The sequence below is a fragment of the Dasypus novemcinctus genome, chromosome 15 (genome assembly GCF_030445035.2).
Source record: "Dasypus novemcinctus isolate mDasNov1 chromosome 15, mDasNov1.1.hap2, whole genome shotgun sequence".
Taxonomy (NCBI): domain Eukaryota; kingdom Metazoa; phylum Chordata; class Mammalia; order Cingulata; family Dasypodidae; genus Dasypus; species Dasypus novemcinctus.
In genome coordinates this window covers 27,182,638-27,195,790 of record NC_080687.1, presented here as the reverse complement: position 1 = coordinate 27,195,790, position 13,153 = coordinate 27,182,638, and positions in this window count along the sequence as shown.

The window sequence follows — 13,153 nt, the reverse complement described above, 5'->3', positions numbered from 1 at the left end:
TTTCTCTCACTTGCTATAAATCTATTCAAAATTTCTATATCTTCTTGAGTCAATTTTGTTAATTTGTGTTTCTCTAGGAGTTTGCCCAATTCATATAATTTATCTAGTTTATTGGCATTCAATTCTTTTATTCTATATGATAGATAATTGTCTTCCTTTATTCCTGACTTTAGTAATTTGAGTCTTGTCTCTCTTTTTGACTTGGTTAGTAGAGCCAATGTTTGTCAATTTTGTAGATCTTTCAAAGAATTGACCTTTGGTTTTGTTGATTTTCTCTACTGACTTTCTATTTTCTATTTTCTATTCCCATATCATTTCTTTCCACTCTAATTTTTTCTGTGTGTGGCCTTCTTTCTGCTTGTTTCAGGTTAATTTGCTCTTCTTCCTCTAGTCTCTTAATGTGGATGGTTAGGTTGTTTATTTTTCAATCCTTCCTTTTTTAATATAGACATTTATATCTATAAATTTGCATCTAAGCACTTTTTAATTTTTTTATTTTATTTTTTAAAAAATATACTTAAATTATACAAATGTCAAATAAAAAAATAGGGAATTCCCATTTGCCCCACTCCCTACACCTCCCACATTTTCCCACATAAACAACATCCTTCATTAGTGAGGTACATTCATTGCAATTGATGAACACATTTTGGAGGATTGCCACTAAACATTGACACTAAGTGTCATTCAGGACACTTCCCAAGTCCCCAAATGCCCCTGTATTATACCTGTTTTTCCCTCTCCTTGACCTCAGAACCTCCAGTGACCACTGCCTCCCTATCAATGATATAATTTCTTCCATTGCTAGACTCAAAATAAGTCTACAGTAGAATACTAGTAAGTCTATTTTAGTCCATAGTTCATTCGTCAATCCTGAAGATTCTGAGATGTGTGTCCTCTAAACCTCTAATTGAGAGGAGGCTTTGATCCCATAGGACTCTATAGGATGGGACTCTCTTGCTTGCATTTGTAGACTCTCTCAGTTCCTTGGTATGGTTGTTGTCCATCATTACTTTCACATTAGTTGTCCTGGTGAGAACAATGAACTGGAGAGTAGGTTTTGCAACTCTGTTGAGATTTAGGGCCTAGCCAGCATATGGACAGCCCAAAGATTTAAGTCTCTTGACGTACACCTACCAACTCTAGTTCTAATTATAGGTTCAAATAGAAGGACAGAAGAACCACGTGTAGGGAAACCACAATTGAGTTCAACTCTGTCACTCTGAGGAGCATAAATTCCAAAGTAAGGCCCACTGGAGATGCTCAAACTCCTGAGCTGTCTGCCCTGACTATAGTGTCTGGATGTCACCAGAACCCCCAGGAGCCCCACTATTTGGGGTAGTATCTATCTCAGCAGTCAATGAGATCCTGCTGAGACATGCATAATTGTAACCTCCGTAATGACCTCCCGATTCATTTTAAGTCTCTTAGCCATATAAACTCATTTTTTTTTACCTTGTCCCCCTTTTGGTCAAGGGCTTTTTCCAGTTGAATTGCTATTGGTGGGAAGTGGACTCGGCCCAGTGGATAGGGCGTCCATCTACCACATGAGAAGTCTGCGGTTCAAACCCCGGGCCTCCTTGACCCGTGTGGAGCTGGCCCATGTGCAGTGCTGATGCATGCAAGGAGTGCCATGCCACTCAGGGGTGCCCCCCGTGTAGGGGTGCCCCACATGCAAGGAGTGTGCCCCTTAAGGAGAGCTGCCCAGTGCGAAAGAAAATGCAGCCTGCCCGATAATGGCACTGCACACACGGAGAGCTGACACAACAAGATGATGCAACAAAAAGATACAGAGATTCCAGTGCCACTGACAACAATAGAAGTGGACAAAAAGAAGAACACGCAACAAATGGACATAGAGAACAGACAACTGGGGGGGGGGGAAGGGAAGAGAAATAAATACAATAAATCTTAAAAAAAAAAAAGAAGAATTGCTATTGGTGCTTGGTAGTAATCACTCAGTGCCAGGGAGGCTCTTCCCCAGGAGTCATGTCTCACACTGGGGAGAAGGCAATGTATTTATATGCTGAGTTCAACTTAGAGAGAGGCCACATTTGAGCAACAAGGAGGCTGCCAGGAGGCAACTCTTAGGCACCCTATAATATTAGGCTAAGTTTCAATTTCAAGAGTAGAGATTCATATCCACAGTCATCAATATGAAGGGTCCATCAATGGATCCTTTGCTAGTCATTGCCCCTGTACTCAGATTTACTAGAGATTTATTAGAGAATTTATTTATTATTAGATTTATTAGAGAATGTGGCAGAGCTCCCCAAGTTGGGGATTTAATATTCCTTTGGTTATTGTGTGAATCTCCACCCACCGTGACAATGCCCCATGAACATTTGAACACATTTATATGCATTATGTGTATACCTGGGTGAGCTTCCTCCCATGTATACCCTGTCACTGACACCCTACACCAATGATCCTCCCTTGCCATAGTTGTAACCCTTCTCTGTGATCCAAAACTTCTTCAAAAATGAAGCTATTAAAATAGCCAAATATAATTAATAGAATGAAATAATAATGATAGTTTTAGAAATATGAAATAAAATACAATTTTTAAAAAAATAAATAAAAATGCAGGATAATAAAAATAATGAAAAAATAAACATTTTTTGACATTTTGCTTTTCATCACTGTAAGGTCTGTTATCCTGTATGTACAGAGACATTTTCTTCCATTTATTTCCCCCATGCCTTACTTTTTTTTTATTTTGTCCTCAAAGAAATTTTAGGTTACAGAAAAGTCATGTACTGAATACAGTGAATTCCCATAAACCCAAGATCCTTCCCCTTTTCCCCTTTCCCCATTAATAACATTTTATATGTGGATGCTACATTTGTTACAACTTATGCACAAATATTGAAACATAGCTATGAACCATGATAAATGATTTACAATATGGTTTACCATAATGATTTACCATTTTGGACCATACATTTTTATAAACTTTGATGCAATTCAACATGGCCTGTATCATCATAGCAAGATCATGTAGAACACCTCCATCTCCCCCAAAATGCCCCCTGTTCCATTTATTCTATTCCTCCTTCCCCCTTCCCTAAGCACTATTTTAGGTACATCTCATAAATTTTGGAATGTTGTATTTTTGACTTCATTCATCTCAAAGTATTTTCTAATTTCCCTTGAGATTTCTTCTTTGACTCATTGGTTATTTAAGAGTGTGTTATTTAATGCCTGTATTTGTGAATTTTCCATATTTTCTTCTCTTATTCATTTTTTTTTCATTCCATTGTGTTTAGAGGACATACATTGTTTGATTTGAATCCTTTACATTTATTGAGACTTGTTTTTTAGCCACTCATATAGTCTAACTTGGAGAATGTCCATGTGCACTAGAGAAGAATGTATATTCTGCTGTTGTTGGGTTGAATGTTCTATAGATGCTTTTAGGTTTATAGTGTTCAAGTCTTTTATTTCCTTGAAGATCTTCTGATAAGTTGTTCTATCTCAGAGGGAGTTGCTAAATGGTACATCATAGGAATGTAGGTTCAGGCACAACAGAAACTTACAGCAAATAATTATCTATTTCTATATTAATTACATAGCACAAAGTGTCCAAAAGAGCAGGAAAAGAGATCTCATCATGGCCAGTCTCTCAGGAAAGCCAACTTCTCAGATTAGAGTCAGTCGATGGCAGCTCTACATGCCTCATTTTGCATCAGATAGGAAAGAAAAATCTGTAGTGCCTTAGGGTGGTACTTATACAGCCCTGTTGGAGAGTTCCCACACTCCAAATAAATAAATAATAAATAATAAATAAATAAGATATAAATAAATAAATAATAAATAAATAATAAATAGCTGGTTATTCCTGGTTTCTGGATTTAAGATATGGGCAGGTCTTTCTGTTAAACCTAACATCCCTCCTGAGTTGTGGAAGGGAAACATTGAAACATCTGGGCACAATTGAAAAGTAAGGGGGGTTGGTGAAGACTGGAAGATAGTTGTTAGGTATGTCTGTGACATCCCCAGCACTATCCATTATTGAAAGTGGATATTGAAGTATTCAACTATCATTGTACAACTGTCAATTTCTCCCTTCAATTTTTTTCAGTTTTTAATTCATGCATTTTGGGGCTCTGTTGTAACATATATGCATGGTTATAATCTGTTAATTTTTCTTGATAGTTTGACCTTATTAAAATTATAAAATACTCATTTTTTGAATCTCTGTTAACAATTTTTGTCTTGATGTTTATTTTGTCTGATGAATTCACAATAGCACTCTTTTGATTACTGTTTGCATAGCACATCTTTTTTCATCCTTTTACTTTCAACCTATTTATGTATTTAAATCTAAAGTGTGTCTCTCATAGAAAATATATGCTGTCATTTCTTAAAATTATTAATCATCTGTCAATCTCTGCCTTTTGTTTTGAATGTTTGATCCATTTAGAGTTAATGTAATTACTAATAAGATCTATGTCTACTATTTTGCTATTTGTTTTCTATGTCTTACATCTTTGTTATTCCTCTATTTCTTCATTCCTGCTTTCTTTTCTGTTTAATAAATCCCTAGTATACCATTTTATTTCCCTGTTGTTTCTTTTACTATATCTTTTTGAGTTATCTTCTTAGTTGTTGCCTGGTGATTACAATTAACACCTTAATTTATGAAAATCTAGTTCAGGTTAATATGAACTTAATTCCAATCATACTGAAAATTTTGATCCTAACAGCTCCAGTTTCTCCTCTTTCCTTTGTGCTGTTATTATCACAGAGATAACATCTTTATAAATGTTATGGCAGTCAACACAGTACAGTTATCTTTTAAATAATATAGGAGACAAAAGTGTGGTGGAAAAAATATATTTATACATTTTAATATTTACCTATGTAGTTATTTTTACAATTGCTCTTTCTTTCTTCATGAATGAGCAATTTCAGTTGCTCCCTAGTGTCCTTGCAGTGCAGTTAAAGGACTCCCTTTAGTAGAAAATTTCATATAGACTGAAAATCAGATTTGCTATAGAGGAAATTCCAGTATTTGCAATCTAGGAGCCCAATAAACGGTTGATGTTAATTAATCCCTTGACACTTTTCTCAAGAAACAGAATGCAGCTTTTAATTTTAGAATTAGGTGGTATATATGATATTTTGTCTTTAACCCTTTTTTATGTAATGACTTTTAATTTTGTTTCATATCATCTTATAATCTAAAATATTCATTGTATTGTAATGTACTTTTTAGTAATGACCTATAAATTGAATATAAAATATATATTCATTGCCTTTTTCTTGTAGCCTTCATTAAGAAAAGTTTTAATACTACATTAAATTGTTAGGTATTTTTTCTTTAATATCACAGAGGCTCAAATATGGAATGTCTCTTCCATTTCAAAATTCCCAATTCACTCATTCTTCAATATTAGATGTTTATTGAGAACGAATTTATCTTGCACTTCAAATTGTCTTTTCTTTTCACCCATAGATAATTAATTCCATTTGTACATCATAATTTAAGTGTTTGGAAGACACACCATAAGAACCCATAAGGCTATTTAATTATTTAAGTTGATAAACATCAGTCTCTAATATAGAGTAAGTAGGGGATGATGAAGTTATTCATCCTTGTGTTCTATTTAAATTTATCAACATTTTTCAAAGGTCTTGATCAACTGGATTCAGGCTGATTAGGTGGAACCAGAAAATGTCTCACTTAAGCATGCACACACTAACTCACACATATACAGATAATAGAATTTTATTTATAAATTCTCATTAAAGAGTGAGTTTTAATCAACAACTCTACTGTAAGTATCTTCTATTTTTCAAGTAAGGCGGTTGATCACTGTGAAAGAAAACAGAGAATAGAACATGTCTTTATTGAGTCTATCTGAGATATAAACTAACATAAGGTAGATCCGGAGTGATAAGGTGGTGTGAAGCTATATAGTATCAGGAATAACAAATTTGGGGATATTAAAGCCTAGAGACTGGGGGCACATAAGAGTTGTCTTAAATATTTAAGGGACTGCCATTTTGCGGCAGTGTGGCTAGACATGGTAGGTTGTTTCCAGCATGGGTAGTTAGGACTGTGTGTAAGCTACAAGAAAATGAATTTGAGGTAACTGAGAAGATTATTTAATAGTCAAATACTTACAAAGATGGAAGATGCTGCCTTGCAAGCTAGTGAGTTCCCTGTTGTTGGTATGTCAGGTGTTGTCTTGGTGGGGATTTGTGGAGAAAGTTCATATCTCATACCAGGTGATATGTGAACTATTTGATCTTTAGTATTCCTCCAAAACTGGAATTTTATAATTCTGTGGGACAAAGTACAAAGACTTATTAAATTTTAAAGCTAAGTGTGGTACTGGCTCTAAGAAGCAACTTTCAAAAAGGTGAGAGGATTTACGGTGATTCTGGGCTGGCACAGGTACAGAAACCTTTGTGGAGGATTTGGGAAGATTTTCACAGTTAGTAGCATGCTCTTAGGAAAACCGCAGAGAAGAAAAAAAATCCGCTAACATGTTCAGAGATCATTTTGACTAAAATCAAGGTTCACATTGAATTCGAACTTAAGACTTCAGCATCACTTTTACTGGAATTTCCATAGTCTACCTGCCCTGTGTAATTCAGAGTTGCCAGCCCCTTTAATCATGTGAACCAATTCCATATGTATTTTCCAGGAAATATGGAGTTATGCAAGCAATTGGCATTAAGAATCAAGGGATAGAACTGTGACCACCTGGAAAGATTAATAAGAGTAAGGCAACAGCTAAACCCCAAAGGAATTTTGTGTCTTCAACAAATACAAAGATATGAACTCAGATATAGAACCATATACAAAGGATCCCAAGGAAAAGTCAAAAGGCAAGTTAATAGAGCTAATATATAAGATCGGAGATTGGAGTGGCACCAATGAAGAAGCTGAATTGTTTCAGGGCCTCTAAAATACTAATCTGAGGTCCTTTAAAGTTTTACTGGGAAGATTCACCTCAGAGTCTGGGTCAGAACAGAGCCATAGCTGAAAGTCAAGGAGTCTTAGTCATGAAGATTAGAAAATAAGAGAGAAAGAAGACCCCAAGACAAAAGATATATTTTAACATGCATGCCCACTGTGATCAATGAAGCAATGCCGCAATCAAATGATGATTCCTGGAATGAGCATGGGAAATTGAATGGCAACACATGCATCATATGTTCATCATTTCTGCACAAGACTATTATTAATCAGGGTTAAACCTATGGAATAAATGAGTGACAGGGTGTGGGAGACCTTGTTTACCAGATTGAAGGGTTACTATTTAGTATTATAGCTAAGGGAAGTTACTGCAGTCATGGCCAACCAAGGAGCACACTGCTGATATTGAACTGGGTTAAATGAACACGTTTGCAAAGATGGGTTGACCAAGCCAGCAGCAATTCTTCAACATGTGTATTTGTGGCTTTCAGTTTTTACTCTAGTGTAACATTCCATGCCTCATGTTAAATTTTCTGTGCAGTGAATTGTAAAAGCAATTGCCAATAAGAATTATTTCATGTACATATAATCCTCTGCACAGCATGCTGCAAATTTATTCATGATCTTCTCCACCTAATATGAGGAAACTCAGCTGCAGTGCCAAAATGACAGGATGATTTATATATAAAACTGAAATACACATTAAAATTCTTCTACTTGATCTCTTGCTCTGGAATTTGAAGTGGAGTACGAGAGATGCTGAGAAAAGAAATTAGTCTTATGATAAGATGTACAGGTAGGACACTACTGTTATCACCCACGTGAGGTAGAATTTATGTGTTGCTTATGAATATATGGGATAAAGATACTGAAGAAATGATGCCCAAATAAATGCATAAACTAAGCAAAACATATAGAATTTTAATTCACACTAAAAATGTATTCTAGTCCAAATCCATTTTATAGATGAAGAAAATGCCCAGAGACCTACAGAGACTCATCCAAGATTCCATAGCTGTTAGAGGCAGAATGATGACTTGATACTAGATCTGCTATGTGCAAAGTCATTTGAGCTTTTCACCTTACCATGATAGTATGCATTTTCTATTTCCTGTAGTTACACCATTATCCTCAAGTTCTATCCTCAGTTTTTGTGGCTGCATTTGCTCCCTTGTATCCTCCTCACTACCCCTTGCTACCTACTCTCGGGTGCCAAATTATGCCTATCCTGCTAACTTAACTTCTGCATCTGCTTCTTCTTTTCCTCTTCATTTATATTTAAATCTCTTAAATGGACCTCTGTAGGAGCAGCCTAATTAGTTTGGTAGTTTTTATATCTTACCTTTTTTGTTATGTCTCACACCACAAATTAAATTTCTGTTTATAAGATGCATTTTATATCTTCTCTCCCTGGATCAGAAGCCATCATTGGCATCCAGTGTCCTACAGATTTAAGTAAAAAGTCTTTAGCATCCTCTCGAAGATGACATTCTACAGCCTAGACTCAAATCTTGATTTTATGTGGCAACTTGACTAGGTTATAGTGTCCAGTTGTTTGGTAAAACACCGGCCTAGCTCTTACCGTGGAAGTATTTCACAGATTGGATTAATAAGTACAATTAGTTGACTTTAAGTAAAGGAGAATGTCCTTAGCAATATGGGTGGACCTTATCCAATGGGTGGGAGGTCTTAAATGGAGAACTGAGGGTTTAAAAGTGAGAAGGAATTCTCCCTCCAGACTAAAATCTCCACTCCTCCCTGGTCTCCCCTGCAGATCCAGACTAAAAACTTCACCATCACCCTTACCACATTTTCTAGCCTTTGACCTGCTGTACAGAATTTGTACTTGCCAGCTGACACAATTGCTTCAGCTAGTTTCTTATAATAAATCTAATAATATGTGTGTGTTGGTTATATATATATTTCTGTTTCTCTGGAGAACCGTGACTAATACTAAACCTCCAGAGAAAAACCACTCTTTTTATGATCCCATAGCATATATACATTATGAAGATAGATAGTAGATAGATGTGTGAACCCACAACTGTTTACAAAACTTGATGAAGGTGACGTTTACTCCACTGAATACCACATATTGTTTACATGGCATTATTTTCCAGGAGCTTTTGCACTCAGAGAACATGTCTAACTTTCTCCCCTTTGCCCAGCTGTTGATTCCTACATTACGGTTTCTCAGACATTTAGTGAGAAATTGAACCTCCCCCCACCCCAATTTTTATTCTTTACAAAAGCATTTCCATTCCAGATGAATAAGTCTAGCCACTGCCCAAGAATGTAAAGTGTTCATCTCTGTGCACTCTCCCTCACCGATCTCTTTACCTTCTTCCCTTTACCACCATCTAGTATGGGTTCTTTTCTGTATTCCAAATGCTCCCCGTTTCTATCCAGATGTTATTTTTTTTGTTTGTTTATGCCAACTTTATGCATGGAAAGGATCTTTCCTATTTCAGACTTCCTATCATTCAATAATCTCAATACAAGGCACTTAAAATAAATGCCTTAATGCCTTATATTCCAATGTATTTATTTGCCAACTTTGTTTCCTGTAGATGACAAGGGCTATCCTTAGCAATATTTGTATTTACTAGAGCATTTAGTGTTAAATGAAAGAGCAAGTATGATATTATGATATAATAGTATATTGGTCAGGGTTTTCCAGAAAAACAGAACAAACAGTATATATGTATAAAGATATTATAGGGATTGGCTCATGCAGCCTTGGAGATTGACAAGACTGAATTCCATAGAGCAGGCCAAATATTGGAAACTTGATGAAGGTGACATTGAATTCCCCAGAAAAAGTGGACTGACTGGACTAAAGATAGAAATGCTTCTCACTGCTGAAATTCTCAGTTCTCCTATTAATGTCTCCAACTGATTGAATGAGGAGACACCTCTTAATGCTAAAGGCAGTCTCCTTTGTTGATTGTAGATGTCATCAGCTGTAGATGCAATCAACTGTCTAATAATTTAATTCCACAAAATACTTTCACACCAGCAATCAGGTCAGGGCTTGCTTGACCAAACAACTAACTGGATACAATAACCTAGCCAAGATAACACATGAAATTAATCAACACAGGTAGCTCAAGACAGATCCCCAAACATGTTACTTAATAAAAGCAACAACAAAAATGGATCTGGAAATGAAAAGGAGGGGTGTTAATAGCAAATCTGAAACATGGAGGAATTTCTGAAAGGTAGGGAAAGAAAACTTACATGTAGGTATAAACTGGTGAACATTTTGTATGACCACAGATAAATTCTAAACTTTCTGTAGAAAAAATAGGCGGAAGTATTGTAAAAGCACTAGCCATTTCATCAGCAAAATGTAATGATCAAGGACAATGGGGCAAGAAAGATCTTTTAGAGTTTTCTAATTTTAGAATTCTGTGCCCTGCCATGTTAGATCTCAAGCATGAAGGCAAAATTAAGATACATTCCAAAATAAAGAGATTCAGTAAGTTTATTCCATCATGCATCCTTTTACTACAAATAATAAAAATAAATACAAGAACATAACCTAAAAGAAATCCAAGAAAGAAGAGGCCATGGGCCTCAAGAAAGCTGGAAAGAAAAAAGAGTAGAAAGAAAAAATAAATTTCAGCATGATTCCTTTACAGCTAACATAGAAATAATCATTCCAAATCAGAACATGACGTCTGAGCGCTACATGAAAGTATCTACAAGAAGAAAATAGTGTCATATAAAATGAGTGATTATCTTTTCCATTAAGGAAAAAGAAAGGTCGTTATAAAGGAGGGTTAAAAAAAAAAAGATGAAAATAAATTATGTTCCTAAGAGGAAATTCTAGCATAGTGGGTCTTTTTGTGTGTGTGTTTTTTAAAGATTTATTTCTATTTATTTCTCTCCCCTTCCCCCCCGCCCCCCACACACACCAAGTTGTCTGCTCTCTGTGTCCATTCGCTGTGTGTTCTTCTGTGACTGTTTCTATCCTTATCAGCGGCACCCGGAATCTGCATTTCTTTTTTTGTTGTGTCATCTTATTGTGTCAGCTCTCCGTGTGTGCAGTGCCATTCTTGGGCAGGCTGCACTTTCTTTCCCGCTGGACTGCTTTCCTTAAGGGGTACACTCTTTGCAAGTGGGGCTCCCCTACGCGGGCGACACCCCTGCATGGCATGGCACTCCTTGCGCTCATCAGCACTGCGCATAGGTCAGCTCCACACAGGTCAGGGAGGCCCGGGGTTTGAACCTCAGACCTCCCATGTGGTAGAGATGGACGCCCTATGCATTGGGCTAAGTCCCTTCCCTAACATAATGTTTTAATAATTGATGGAGTGTAAAGAATATTACCTATTGAAATAACAATGCCAAACAAATAGTATTTGGGAAAATCAGAGGAGAAGAGAAGACTAATATTCTCAATTCAAGTAAAATCACTTTGAATTTATAATGGCCACAAGCTATAATTACTTTACCACAATTTTCTTTTCTAAAGAGTGATTTATCATTTCTTGTATAACAGTCCCAACTTTTAAAGTTTTCAAACATTTTTAAACATTATGGGGATTTTTAAGAATTAATATATATTGTTGAGAGGAAATTTTTACTCTAAGTTCAACAAATTCAATTTTATTTCCGTTTCTTATTTTTCCTATAAATTTGTGTAAAATCAAGTATAATATTTAAAAATATTAACAATTGTGTTCTCATGATATTTCTTTTCTCTATTTTTCCCAAATTCTATACTATAAGTATATATTGTTTTTAAAACAAAAACATTATAAATCATTTTAAGCAAATATGTTTATTAAAAATACCAAACACATGTCCTTAATGATTTCATTTAAAGTATTATAAACTAACTTCAGAGAGAGTTCAGAACAAATGATAGAGATGAAATAGTTTCTCAGTCCATTGTCCTGCTTCTTTCTTCCATTTTTACAGAATTAAAAATAGAAATTGCTCTGTCTGTTTTGACTTTAGTTTGAATTAATGATGAATAAATTTAATGAATACTATTATCAACATTTAATCCAAAATTATTTTTCCTTTTACTTTAAGGAAAATAAATCTTAAAAATTTTTAAGAATGTCATAGAGATCCAGTAAGAAAAAAACCTGTTCCAAAGGCAAGGGAAATGGTAATCTCCCTTGTATGCAGAAGGATTAAGAATCACTGAACTAACATCATTACTGTCTACAACCAAATGGAGTTGAAAAATTGAGGACCACGAGTTGTATTCTTCAGTAATATAAAGATGCTGTCAGCCACTTGTTAATTGATTCTAATTCTAGAAATGACTATCTATTGGGTTCAATATCAAGCTCTAATTTAATTTAGACAATATAAATATATACCACATTCCAGAGGCTATGAGATAGCTCTTTATGTTAGACAATTCCATGCAACCAACCCACAAAAGTAAATCTTAAAGAAATGGGAAACACCTGAAAAAAGGTTTTTGCGAAAATCTAAGGAATCTGAGGTTATGTGAATATGACATTAAAATCACAGCGTATTTGACAAGTATTTAAATACACTTTATATTTAGGTCAAAACTTTTTTTTTCAGTGACTTGTTTGTCTACACAAAAGTCCCCCAAATGGGAACAGACAGGGTTCAAGCTTAGCTCATGGGTGTTCTTGCCTTACTGGTCAATGCAGTAAAGGCAGATGTTTCCCTACTGACAGTACTCCTGGGGCTAAAGTGCATGATATTAGCAGATTTCTGTGTGCAGATTTATTTATGTTCCACACTAATATATATTTATTTATCTGTTTGTTTGCTCCATTCAATTTTCCAGTAAATATTTAAGTAAGCCAAAATGACTTCTAATACAAATCATCATGCAATCTTGACCCCACTTCCCACATTTCCTTGGCAGAACATATCCCAGAGTTCTAATCTAGGTTAAGACTGGTTAATGAGTGGCGTATTGGTTTGCCTGTTTAAAAACCCCAAGTCTGTGTGATGTGGTCCACAGACTGTTCATTTATTCATCATTACATATGGCCCATTGACAGCCGATAGCAACTTTACTCATCATTACAGTTGGGTGGTTGACAGATGACAGATGTCAGTTAGAAATTGACTCTCTTACACATGGCCAACCAATCACTAGGCACTCACAAAAGGTGGAGACAAGATCCCAGCCAACAGATGGCTTGGCCTATCTTGATTAAGCAGTAATTAAACATTTTGGCTAGAAATCTCCATTTTTAGGTTTCCCTTACG